The 13,496-nt window shown below is 43.9% G+C and overlaps 1 long non-coding RNA gene across 37 annotated transcripts in view; it reads left to right on the forward strand.

Annotated features, from left to right (window-relative positions):
• LOC307181137 overlaps nucleotides 1-13,496 on the forward strand; it is a 3,028,377-nt gene that overhangs the window by 2,121,966 nt on the left and 892,915 nt on the right. Inside the window, exon 13 of one of the 37 annotated variants that reach the window (XR_013825959.1) lies at nucleotides 12,554-12,571. The exons of 35 other annotated variants lie outside the window; for them this stretch is intronic. This is a non-coding gene — a long non-coding RNA (uncharacterized lncRNA). Of the gene's footprint in view, nucleotides 1-7,818; nucleotides 7,891-12,553; nucleotides 12,572-13,496 lie in introns of those variants that run through there. One more of the 37 variants, XR_013825960.1, reaches the window with a different exon arrangement.

The following is a 13,496-nucleotide window of genomic DNA, read 5'->3' on the forward strand; positions in this document are numbered from 1 at the left end:
TTGCTTTGTTTTTTAGATGTTTCAGGAAACACCATACACTTCTCCTGAGTGGTTGTTGGCAATTTACATCCCGCCCATCAGCATAACAAGGCTCCCAGTTCTCCATGGCCTGTCCTGCCTTTCTGGATTTTACACTTTTTTCAGATGGCCCTTTTGACCTGGGGGAAGTGAGACTTCATTGTAGTGCAGATTTCCTTTGCAAGCTTGCTTGGTTGGCCAAAAAGGGCATATGCGTTTTTACATCCCGCCCATCAGCATAACAAGACTCCCAGTTCTCCATGGCCTGTCCTGCCTTTCTGGATTTTACACTTTTTTCAGATGGCCCTTTTGACCGGGGGGAAGTGAGACTTCATTGTAGTGCAGATTTCCTTTGCAAGCTTGCTTGGTTGGCCAAAAAGGGCGCATGCGTTTTTTCCTGAATATATTCAGGAAAAAATGCATACGCCTTTTTTGGCCAAGTGCATCATTGTTGACGTTCTGCCTCTCTTCCTATGCTTTCAATGCAATTCCAGTCTACCTCCTGAAATCGGTTTCCTGCAATTCTGCCCCGCTTTCAAGTCCTCTTGGCAGCCTTACTTCAGTCTATTTTTGGACGATAGCTGTCATTTATAACTCTGCAGGTTTGTGAATTACAGTGCCCCTGAGCTCCTTTCTTCAACGCGCTTTCTTGTGACCTGGCCACAACACCGCAGGATGGCTTCAGGCCCTAATCTGGTTCCGGCACGGCACGCTGAGCCTTTGGTTATTTCCTCTTCCTGGTGGGAAATGAGAGTTAAATTTGCCCGTCCAGACACCTCCAGCTAGTCTCTCATTGGTTCTCGCTATTCCTGTTCATCTTCCGCAGAAATTGCAAACTGGGCCAAACAGGAGGTTAAAGGCGCTGACTCTCCAAGTGGGGAGAGTGTTAGTAAAGCGTCTGGAATGTTGCACCCGAGTACCAGGGGAGGAAAACTGAGACATATTTGAACACGTCTCCCGTTCACATGGTTGATCATACTTGGGTTCCACATGCATGTTTTAGCTGAAGGAAGAATACCTTAAACCTGGAGAGTTGAGACCCGTGGAATGGGTACCATGCAATATGACTTCAAAGGGTCTTCATTTGCTCACCGAACCTCTCCAATCCTATCACTGCTGCGTTTATGCCCCTGTACACATGCTTGATTCTCTTTTGGAGACATAGCAATCCATAGGTTTTACGATACTTACTAGTCAGGTACATTCTTAGGCGTTTAATATGCGGTGTTGAGTCCATTTCGTTGAGCAAGGAGTAGCTCTTGTCTATTCCATATTTGACTTAAGGAACTTTATCTGTGCTCATTTCAATCTCTGGTTTTATGCAGCACCCCAACTCACCTTTACCCTTAAGCAAGCATAAGTTGGTTTTCTAAATTTGAGACCCTGTTCTGTTCTGTAATTCAGTTCCTGTGTAGCCAAGTTTACATTCCGTGTATTACTGGTATCTTATGATGTTTCTTTTTCTGTGTGACTTATTTCAGTTAGAATCATCATACCTGAATCCACTCATTGTGATGCTAAGGGCCTGATGACATAGATTTCATTGCTGAGTGATATTGCTTTGTAAGTAAATACCACAACTTCTTTATCCATTTTTCACTTTCTGAGATGTTGAACTTGTACTGTAAACGAGGTTCTTGTAAACAGAGCCGTTCCAAACTTTGGGGTGGCTGTGTCTTTTTGATTTTAATTTCCCTAAGCTATAGGACCATAAGTGGCAGTGCCCTAGGCTCTGTTGCTTTGTTTTTTAGATGTTTCAGGAAACACCATACACTTCTCCCGAGTGGTTGTTGGCAATTTACATCCCGCCCATCAGCATAACAAGGCTCCCAGTTTCCATGGCCTGTCCTGCCTTTCTGGATTTTACACTTTTTTCAGATGGCCCTTTTGACCGGGGGGAAGTGAGACTTCATTGTAGTGCAGATTTCCTTTGCAAGCTTGCTTGGTTGGCCAAAAAGGGCGTATGCGTTTTTTCCTGAATATATTCAGGAAAAAACGCATACGCCCTTTTTGGCCAAGTGCATCATTGTGGACGTTCTGCCTCTTTTCCTATGCTTTCAATGCAATTCCAGTCTACCTCCTGAAATCGGTTTCCTGCAATTCTGCCCCGCTTTCAAGTCCTCTTGGCAGCCTTACTTCAGTCTATTTTTGGACGATAGCTGTCATTTATAACTCTGCAGGTTTGTGAATTACAGTGCCCCTGAGCTCCTTTCTTCAACTCGCTTTCTTGTGACCTGGCCGCAACACCGCAGGATGGCTTCAGGCCCTAATCTGGTTCCGGCACGGCACGCTGAGCCTTTGGTTATTTCCTCTTCCTGGTGGGAAATGAGAGTTAAATTTGCCCGTCCAGACACCTCCAGCTAGTCTCTCATTGGTTCTCGCTATTCCTGTTCATCTTCCGCAGAAATTGCAAACTGGGCCAAACAGGAGGTTAAAGGCGCTGACTCTCCAAGTGCGGAGAGTGTTAGTAAAGCGTCTGGAATGTTGCACCCGAGTACCAGGGGAAGAAAACTGAGACATATTTGAACACGTCTCCCGATCACATGGTTGATCATACTCTAGGTTCCACATGCATGTTTTAGCTGAAGGAAGAATACCTTAAACCTGGGTACTTGAAACCCGTGTAATGGGTACCATGCAATATGACTTCAAAGGGTCTTCATTTGCTCACCGAACCTCTCCAATCCTATCACTGCTGCGTTTATGCCCCTGTACACATGCTTGATTCTCTTTCAGAGACATAGCAATCCATAGGTTTTAAGATACTTACTAGTCAGGTACATTCTTAGGCGTTTAATATGCGGTGTTGAGTCCATTTCGTTGAGCAAGGAGTAGCTCTTGTCTATTCCATATTTGACTTAAGGAACTTTATCTGTGCTCATTTCAATCTCTGGTTTTATGCAGCACCCCAACTCACCTTTCCCCTTAAGCAAGCATAAGTTGGTTTTCTAAATTTGAGACCCTGTTCTGTTCTGTAATTCAGTTCCTGTGTAGCCAAGTTTACATTCCGTGTATTACTGATATCTTACGATGTTTCTTTTTCTGTGTGACTTATTTCAGTTAGAATCATCATACCTGAATCCACTCATTGTGATGCTAAGGGCGTGATGACATAGATTTCATTGCTGAGTGATATTGCTTTGTAAGTAAATACCACAACTTCTTTATCCATTTTTCACTTTCTGCGATGTTGAACTTGTACTGTAAACGAGGTTCTTGTAAACAGAGCCATTCCAAACTTTGGGGTGGCTGTGTCTTTTTGATTTTAATTTCCCTAAGCTATAGGACCATAAGTGGAAGTGCCCTAGGTTCTGTTGCTTTGTTTTTTAGATGTTTCAGGAAACACCATATACTTCTCCCGAGTGGTTGTTGGCAATTTACATCCTGCCCATCAGCATAACAAGGCTCCCAGTTCTCCATGGCCTGTCCTGCCTTTCTGGATTTTACACTTTTTTCAGATGGCCCTTTTGACCGGGGGGGAAGTGAGACTTCATTGTAGTGCAGATTTCCTTTGCAAGCTTGCTTGGTTGGCCAAAAAGGGCGTATGCGTTTTTTCCTGAATATATTCAGGAAAAAACGCATACACCCTTCTTGGCCAAGTGCATCATTGTGGACGTTCTGCCTCTTTTCCTATGCTTTCAATGCAATTCCAGTCTACCTCCTGAAATCGGTTTCCTGCAATTCTGCCCCGCTTTCAAGTCCTCTTGGCAGCCTTACTTCAGTGTATTTTTGGACGATAGCTGTCATTTATAACTCTGCAGGTTTGTGAATTACAGTGCCACTGGGCTCCTTTCTTCAACTCGCTTTCTTTTGAGCTGGCCGCAACACCGCAGGATGGCTTCAGGCCCTAATCTGGTTCCGGTATGGCACGCTGAGCCTTTGGTTAATTCCTCTTCCTGGTGGGAAATGAGAGTTAAATTTGCCCGTCCAGACACCTCCAGCTAGTCTCCATTGGTTCTCGCTATTCCTGTTCATCTTCCGCAGAAATTGCAAACTGGGCCAAACAGGAGGTTAAAGGGACTGACTCTCCAAGTCGGGAGAGTGTTAGTAAAGCGTCTGGAATGTTGCACCCGAGTACCAGGGTACGAAAACTGACATATTTGAACACGTCTCCCGATCACATGGTTGATCATACTCTAGGTTCCACATGCATGTTTTAGCTGAAGGAAGAATACCTTAAACCTGGGTAGTTGAAACCCGTGGAATGGGTACCATGCAATATGACTTCAAAGGGTCTTCATTTGCTCACCGAACCTCTCCAATCCTATCACTGCTGCATTTATGCCCCTGTACACATGCTTGATTCTCTTTCGGAGACATAGCAATCCATAGGTTTTAAGATACTTACTAGTCAGGTACATTCTTAGGCGTTTAATATGCGGTGTTGAGTCCATTTCGTTGAGCAAGGAGTAGCTCTTGTCTATTCCATATTTGGCTTAAGGAACTTTATCTGTGTTCATTTCAATCTCTGGTTTTATGCAGCACCCCAACTCACCTTTACCCTTAAGCAAGCATAAGTTGGTTTTCTAAATTTGAGTCCCTGTTCTGTTCTGTAATTCAGTTCCTGTGTAGCCAAGTTTACATTCCGTGTATTACTGATATCTTATGATGTTTCTTTTTCTGTGTGACTTACTTCAGTTAGAATCATCATACCTGAATCCACTCATTGTGCTGCTAATGGCCTGATGACACAGATTTCATTGCTGAGTGATATTGCTTTGTAAGTAAATACCACAACTTCTTTATCCATTTTTCACTTTCTGTGATGTTGAACATGTACTGTAAACGAGGTTCTTGTAAACAGAGCCGTTCCAAACTTTGGGGTGGCTGTGTCTTTTTGATTTTAATTTCCCTAAGCTATAGGACCATAAGTGGAAGTGCCCTAGGCTCTGTTGCTTTGTTTTTTAGATGTTTCAGGAAACACCATACACTTCTCCCAAGTGTCTGTTGGCAATTTACATCCCGCCCATCAGCATAACAAGGCTCCCAGTTCTCAATGGCCTGTTGCCTTTCTGGATTTTACACTTTTTTCAGATGGCCCTTTTGGCCGGGGGGAAGTGAGACTTCATTGTAGTGCAGATTTCCTTTGCAAGCTTGCTTGGTTGGCCAAAAAGGGCGTATGCGTTTTTTCCTGAATATATTCAGGAAAAAACGCATACGCCCTTTTTGGCCAAGTGCATCATTGTGGACGTTCTGCCTCTTTTCCTATGCTTTCAATGCAATTCCAGTCTACCTCCTGAAATCGGTTTCCTGCAATTCTGCCCCGCTTTCAAGTCCTCTTGGCAGCCTTACTTCAGTCTATTTTTGGACGATAGCTGTCATTTATAAGTCTGCAGGTTTGTGAATTACAGTGCCCCTGAGCTCCTTTCTTCAACTCGCTTTCTTGTGACCTGGCCGCAACACCGCAGGATGGCTTCAGGCCCTAATCTGGTTCCGGCACGGCACGCTGAGCCTTTGGTTAATCTCTCTTCCTGGTGGGAAATGAGAGTTAAATTTGCCCGTCCAGACACCTCCAGCTAGTCTCTCATTGGTTCTCGCTATTCCTATTCATCTTCCGCAGAATTTGCAAACTGGGCCAAACAGGAGGTTAAAGGGACTGACTCTCCAAGTCGGGAGAGTGTTAGTAAAGCGTCTGGAATGTTGCACCCGAGTACCAGGGGAGGAAAACTGAGACATATTTGAACACGTCTCCCGATCACATGGTTGATCATACTCTAGGTTCCACATGCATGTTTTAGCTGAAGGAAGAATACCTTAAACCTGGAGAGTTGAGACCCGTGTAATGCGTACCATGCAATATGACTTCAAAGGGTCTTCATTTGCTCACCGAACCTCTCCAATCCTATCACTGCTGCGTTTATGCCCCTGTACACATGCTTGATTCTCTTTTGGAGACATAGCAATCCATAGGTTTTCCGATACTTACTAGTCAGGTACATTCTTAGGCGTTTAATATGCGGTGTTGAGTCCATTTCGTTGAGCAAGGAGTAGCTCTTGTCTATTCCATATTTGACTTAAGGAACTTTATCTGTGCTCATTTCAATCTCTGGTTTTATGCAGCACCCCAACTCACCTTTCCCCTTAAGCAAGCATAAGTTGTTTTTCTAAATTTGAGACCCTGTTCTGTTCTGTAATTCAGTTCCTGTGTAGCCAAGTTTACATTCCGTGTATTACTGATATCTTATGATGTTTCTTTTTCTGTGTGACTTATTTCAGTTAGAATCATCATACCTGAATCCACTCATTGTGCTGCTATGGGCCTGATGACACAGATTTCATTGCTGAGTGATATTGCTTTGTAAGTAAATACCACAACTTCTTTATCCATTTTTCACTTTCTGCGATGTTGAACTTGTACTGTAAACGAGGTTCTTGTAAACAGAGCCATTCGAAAGTTTGGGGTGGCTGTGTCTTTTTGATTTTAATTTCCCTAAGCTATAGGACCATAAGTGGAAGTGCCCTAGGCTCTGTTGCTTTGTTTTTTAGATGTTTCAGGAAACACCATACACTTCTCCCGAGTGTCTGTTGGCAATTTACATCCCGCCCATCAGCATAACAAGGCTCCCAGTTGTCCATGGCCTGTCCTGCCTTTCTGGATTTTACACTTTTTTCAGATGGCCCTTTTGGCCGGGGGGAAGTGAGACTTCATTGTAGTGCAGATTTCCTTTGCAAGCTTGCTTGGTTGGCCAAAAAGGGCGTATGCGTTTTTTCTTGAATATATTCAGGAAAAAACGCATACGCCCTTTTTGGCCAAGTGCATCATTGTGGACGTTCTGCCTCTTTTCCTATGCTTTCAATGCAATTCCAGTCTACCTCCTGAAATCGGTTTCCTGCAATTCTGCCCCGCTTTCAAGTCCTCTTGGCAGCCTTACTTCAGTCTATTTTTGGATGATAGCTGTCATTTATAACTCTGCAGGTTTGTGAATTACAGTGTCCCTGAGCTCCGTTCTTCAACTCGCTTTCTTGTGACCTGGCCGCAACACCGCAGGATGGCTTCAGGCCCTAATCTGGTTCCGGCACGGCACGCTGAGCCTTTGGTTAATTCCTCTTCCTGGTGGGAAATGAGAGTTAAATTTGCCCGTCCAGACACCTCCAGCTAGTCTCTCATTGGTTCTCACTATTCCTGTTCATCTTCCACAGAAATTGCAAACTGGGCCAAACAGGAGGTTAAAGGGACTGACTCTCCAAGTCGGAAGAGTGTTAGTAAAGCGTCTGGAATGTTGCACCTGAGTACCAGGGGAGGAAAACTGAGACATATTTGAACACGTCTCCCGTTCACATGGTTGATCATACTCTGGGTTCCACATGCATGTTTTAGCTGAAGGAAGAATACCTTAAACCTGGAGAGTTGAGACCCGTGGAATGGGTACCATGCAATATGACTTCAAAGGGTCTTCATTTGCTCACCGAACCTCTCCAATCCTATCACTGCTGCGTTTATGCCCCTGTACACACGCTTGATTCTCTTTTGCAGACATAGCAATCCATAGGTTTTAAGATACTTACTAGTCAGGTACATTCTTAGGCGTTTAATATGGGGTGTTGAGTCCATTTCGTTGAGCAAGGAGTAGCTCTTGTCTATTCCATATTTGGCTTAAGGAACTTTATCTGTGCTCATTTCAATCTCTGGTTTTATGTAGCACCCCAACTCACCTTTCCCCTTAAGCAAGCATAAGTTGGTTTTCTAAATTTGAGACCCTGTTCTGTTTTGGAATGCAGTTCCTGTGTAGCCAAGTTTACATTCCGTGTATTAGTGATATCTTATGATGTTTCTTTTTCTGTGTGACTTATTTCAGTTAGAATCATCGTACCTGAATCCACTCATTATGCTGCTACGGGCCTGATGACACAGATTTCATTGCTGAGTGATACTGCATTGTACGTAAGTACGACAAGTTCTTTATCCATTTTTCACTTTCTGCGATGTTGAACTTGTACTGTAAACGAGGTTCTTGTAAACAGAGCCGTTCCAAACTTTGGGGTGGCTGTGTCTTTTTGAATTTAATTTCCCTAAGCTATAGGAGCATAAGTGGCAGTGCCCTAGGCTCTGTTGCTTTGTTTTTTAGATGTTTCAGGAAACACCATACACTTCTCCCGAGTGGTTGTTGGCAATTTACATCCCGCCCATCAGCATAACAAGGCTCCCAGTTCTCAATGGCCTGTCCTGCCTTTCTGGATTTTACACTTTTTTCAGATGGCCCTTTTGACCGGGGGGAAGTGAGACTTCATTGTAGTGCAGATTTCCTTTGCAAGCTTGCTTGGTTGGCCAAAAAGGGCGTATGCGTTTTTTCCTGAATATATTCAGGAAAAAACGCATACGCCCTTTTTGGCCAAGTGCATCATTGTGGACGTTCTGCCTCTTTTCCTATGCTTTCAATGCAATTCCAGTCTACCTCCTGAAATCGGTTTCCTGCAATTCTACCCCGCTTTCAAGTCCTCTTGGCAGCCTTACTTCAGTCTATTTTTGGACGATAGCTGTCATTTATAACTCTGCAGGTTTGTGAATTACAGTGCCCCTGAGCTCCTTTCTTCAACTCGCTTTCTTTTGAGCTGGCCGCAACACTGCAGGATGGCTTCAGGCCCTAATCTGGTTCCGGCACGGCACGCTGAGCCTTTGGTTAATTCCTCTTCCTGGTGGGAAATGAGAGTTAAATTTGCCTGTCCAGACACCTCCAGCTAGCCTCTCATTGGTTCTCGCTATTCCTGTTCATCTTCCGCAGAAATTGCAAACTGGGCCAAACAGGAGGTTAAAGGGACTGACTCTCCAAGTGGGGAGAGTGTTAGTAAAGCGTCTGGAATGTTGCACCCGAGTACCAGGGGAGGAAAACTGAGACATATTTGAACACGTCTCCCGATCACATGGTTGATCATACTCTAGGTTCCACATGCATGTTTTAGCTGAAGGAAGAATACCTTAAACCTGGGTAGTTGAAACCCGTGGAATGGGTACCATGCAATATGACTTCAAAGGGTCTTCATTTGCTCACCGAACCTCTCCAATCCTATCACTGCTGCGTTTATGCCCCTGTACACATGCTTGATTCTCTTTCAGAGACATAGCAATCCATAGGTTTTAAGATACTTACTAGTCAGGTACATTCTTAGGCGTTTAATATGCGGTGTTGAGTCCATTTCGTTGAGCAAGGAGTAGCTCTTGTCTATTCCATATTTGACTTAAGGAACTTTATCTGTGCTCATTTCAATCTCTGGTTTTATGCAGCACCCCAACTCACCTTTCCCCTTAAGCAAGCATAAGTTGGTTTTCTAAATTTGAGACCCTGTTCTGTTCTGTAATTCAGTTCCTGTGTAGCCAAGTTTACATTCCGTGTATTACTGATATCTTATGATGTTTCTTTTTCTGTGTGACTTATTTCAGTTAGAATCATCATACCTGAATCCACTCATTGTGATGCTAAGGGCCTGATGACATAGATTTCATTGCTGAGTGATATTGCTTTGTAAGTAAATACCACAACTTCTTTATCCATTTTTCACTTTCTGCGATGTTGAACTTGTACTGTAAATGAGGTTCTTGTAAACAGAGCCATTCCAAACTTTGGGGTGGCTGTGTCTTTTTGATTTTAATTTCCCTAAGCTATAGGACCATAAGTGGAAGTGCCCTAGGTTCTGTTGCTTTGTTTTTTAGATGTTTCAGGAAACACCATATACTTCTCCCGAGTGGTTGTTGGCAATTTACATCCTGCCCATCAGCATAACAAGGCTCCCAGTTCTCCATGGCCTGTCCTGCCTTTCTGGATTTTACACTTTTTTCAGATGGCCCTTTTGACCGGGGGGGAAGTGAGACTTCATTGTAGTGCAGATTTCCTTTGCAAGCTTGCTTGGTTGGCCAAAAAGGGCGTATGCGTTTTTTCCTGAATATATTCAGGAAAAAACGCATACACCCTTCTTGGCCAAGTGCATCATTGTGGACGTTCTGCCTCTTTTCCTATGCTTTCAATGCAATTCCAGTCTACCTCCTGAAATCGGTTTCCTGCAATTCTGCCCCGCTTTCAAGTCCTCTTGGCAGCCTTACTTCAGTGTATTTTTGGACGATAGCTGTCATTTATAACTCTGCAGGTTTGTGAATTACAGTGCCACTGGGCTCCTTTCTTCAACTCGCTTTCTTTTGAGCTGGCCGCAACACCGCAGGATGGCTTCAGGCCCTAATCTGGTTCCGGTACGGCACGCTGAGCCTTTGGTTAATTCCTCTTCCTGGTGGGAAATGAGAGTTAAATTTGCCCGTCCACACACCTCCAGCTAGTCTCCATTGGTTCTCGCTATTCCTGTTCATCTTCCGCAGAAATTGCAAACTGGGCGAAACAGGAGGTTAAAGGGACTGACTCTCCAAGTCGGGAGAGTGTTAGTAAAGCGTCTGGAATGTTGCACCCGAGTACCAGGGTACGAAAACTGACATATTTGAACACGTCTCCCGATCACATGGTTGATCATACTCTAGGTTCCACATGCATGTTTTAGCTGAAGGAAGAATACCTTAAACCTGGGTAGTTGAAACCCGTGGAATGGGTACCATGCAATATGACTTCAAAGGGTCTTCATTTGCTCACCGAACCTCTCCAATCCTATCACTGCTGCATTTATGCCCCTGTACACATGCTTGATTCTCTTTCAAGACATAGCAATCCATAGGTTTTAAGATACTTACTAGTCAGGTACATTCTTAGGCGTTTAATATGCGGTGTTGTGTCCATTTCGTTGAGCAAGGAGTAGCTCTTGTCTATTCCATATTTGACTTAAGGAACTTTATCTGTGCTCATTTCAATCTCTGGTTTTATGCAGCACCCCAACTCACCTTTACCCTTAAGCAAGCATAAGTTGGTTTTCTAAATTTGAGTCCCTGTTCTGTTCTGTAATTCAGTTCCTGTGTAGCCAAGTTTACATTCCGTGTATTACTGATATCTTATGATATTTCTTTTTCTGTGTGACTTACTTCAGTTAGAATCATCATACCTGAATCCACTCATTGTGCTGCTAAGGGCCTGATGACACAGATTTCATTGCTGAGTGATATTGCTTTGTAAGTAAATACCACAACTTCTTTATCCATTTTTCACTTTCTGTGATGTTGAACATGTACTGTAAACGAGGTTCTTGTAAACAGAGCCGTTCCAAACTTTGGGGTGGCTGTGTCTTTTTGATTTTAATTTCCCTAAGCTATAGGACCATAAGTGGAAGTGCCCTAGGCTCTGTTGCTTTGTTTTTTAGATGATTCAGGAAACACCATACACTTCTCCCAGGTGTCTGTTGGCAATTTACATCCCGCCCATCAGCATAACAAGGCTCCCAGTTCTCAATGGCCTGTTGCCTTTCTGGATTTTACACTTTTTTCAGATGGCCCTTTTGGCCGGGGGGAAGTGAGACTTCATTGTAGTGCAGATTTCCTTTGCAAGCTTGCTTGGTTGGCCAAAAAGGGCGTATGCGTTTTTTCCTGAATATATTCAGGAAAAAACGCATACGCCCTTTTTGGCCAAGTGCATCATTGTGGACGTTCTGCCTCTTTTCGTATGCTTTCAATGCAATTCCAGTCTACCTACTGAAATCGGTTTCCTGCAATTCTGCCCCGCTTTCAAGTCCTCTTGGCAGCCTTACTTCAGTCTATTTTTGGACGATAGCTGTCATTTATAAGTCTGCAGGTTTGTGAATTACAGTGCCCCTGAGCTCCTTTCTTCAACTCGCTTTCTTGTGACCTGGCCGCAACACCGCAGGATGGCTTCAGGCCCTAATCTGGTTCTGGCACGGCACGCTGAGCCTTTGGTTAATCCCTCTTCCTGGTGGGAAATGAGAGTTAAATTTGCCCGTCCAGACACCTCCAGCTAGTCTCTCATTGGTTCTCGCTATTCCTGTTCATCTTCCGCAGAATTTGCAAACTGGGCCAAACAGGAGGTTAAAGGGACTGACTCTCCAAGTCGGGAGAGTGTTAGTAAAGCGTCTGGAATGTTGCACCCGAGTACCAGGGGAGGAAAACTGAGACATATTTGAACACGTCTCCCGATCACATGGTTGATCATACTCTAGGTTCCACATGCATGTTTTAGCTGAAGGAAGAATACCTTAAACCTGGAGAGTTGAGACCCGTGTAATGCGTACCATGCAATATGACTTCAAAGGGTCTTCATTTGCTCACCGAACCTCTCCAATCCTATCACTGCTGCGTTTATGCCCCTGTACACATGCTTGATTCTCTTTTGGAGACATAGCAATCCATAGGTTTTCCGATACTTACTAGTCAGGTACATTCTTAGGCGTTTAATATGCGGTGTTGAGTCCATTTCGTTGAGCAAGGAGTAGCTCTTGTCTATTCCATATTTGACTTAAGGAACTTTATCTGTGCTCATTTCAATCTCTGGTTTTATGCAGCACCCCAACTCACCTTTCCCCTTAAGCAAGCATAAGTTGTTTTTCTAAATTTGAGACCCTGTTCTGTTCTGTAATTCAGTTCCTGTGTAGCCAAGTTTACATTCCGTGTATTACTGATATCTTATGATGTTTCTTTTTCTGTGTGACTTATTTCAGTTAGAATCATCATACCTGAATCCACTCATTGTGCTGCTATGGGCCTGATGACACAGATTACATTGCTGAGTGATATTGCTTTGTAAGTAAATACCACAACTTCTTTATCCATTTTTCACTTTCTGCGATGTTGAACTTGTACTGTAAACGAGGTTCTTGTAAACAGAGCCATTCGAAAGTTTGGGGTGGCTGTGTCTTTTTGATTTTAATTTCCCTAAGCTATAGGACCATAAGTGGAAGTGCCCTAGGCTCTGTTGCTTTGTTTTTTAGATGTTTCAGGAAACACCATACACTTCTCCGGAGTGTCTGTTGGCAATTTACATCCCGCCCATCAGCATAACAAGGCTCCCAGTTCTCCATGGCCTGTCCTGCCTTTCTGGATTTTACACTTTTTTCAGATGGCCCTTTTGACCGGGGGGAAGTGAGACTTCATTGTAGTGCAGATTTCCTTTGCAAGCTTGCTTGGTTGGCCAAAAAGTGCGTATGCGTTTTTTCTTGAATATATTCAGGAAAAAACGCATACGCCCTTTTTGGCCAAGTGCATCATTGTGGACGTTCTGCCTCTTTTCCTATGCTTTCAATGCAATTCCAGTCTACCTCCTGAAATCGGTTTCCTGCAATTCTGCCCCGCTTTCAAGTCCTCTTGGCAGCCTTACTTCAGTCTATTTTTGGATGATAGCTGTCATTTATAACTCTGCAGGTTTGTGAATTACAGTGCCCCTGAGCTCCTTTCTTCAACTCGCTTTCTTGTGACCTGGCCGCAACACCGCAGGATGGATTCAGGCCCTAATCTGGTTCCGGCACGGCACGCTGAGCCTTTGGTTAATTCCTCTTGCTGGTGGGAAATGAGAGTTAAATTTGCCCGTCCAGACACCTCCAGCTAGTCTCTCATTGGTTCTCACTATTCCTGTTCATCTTCCACAGAAATTGCAAACTGGGCCAAACAG

The sequence above is a fragment of the Stenella coeruleoalba genome, assembly GCF_951394435.1.
Source record: "Stenella coeruleoalba genome assembly, contig: scaffold_39, whole genome shotgun sequence".
Classification (NCBI taxonomy): domain Eukaryota; kingdom Metazoa; phylum Chordata; class Mammalia; order Artiodactyla; family Delphinidae; genus Stenella; species Stenella coeruleoalba.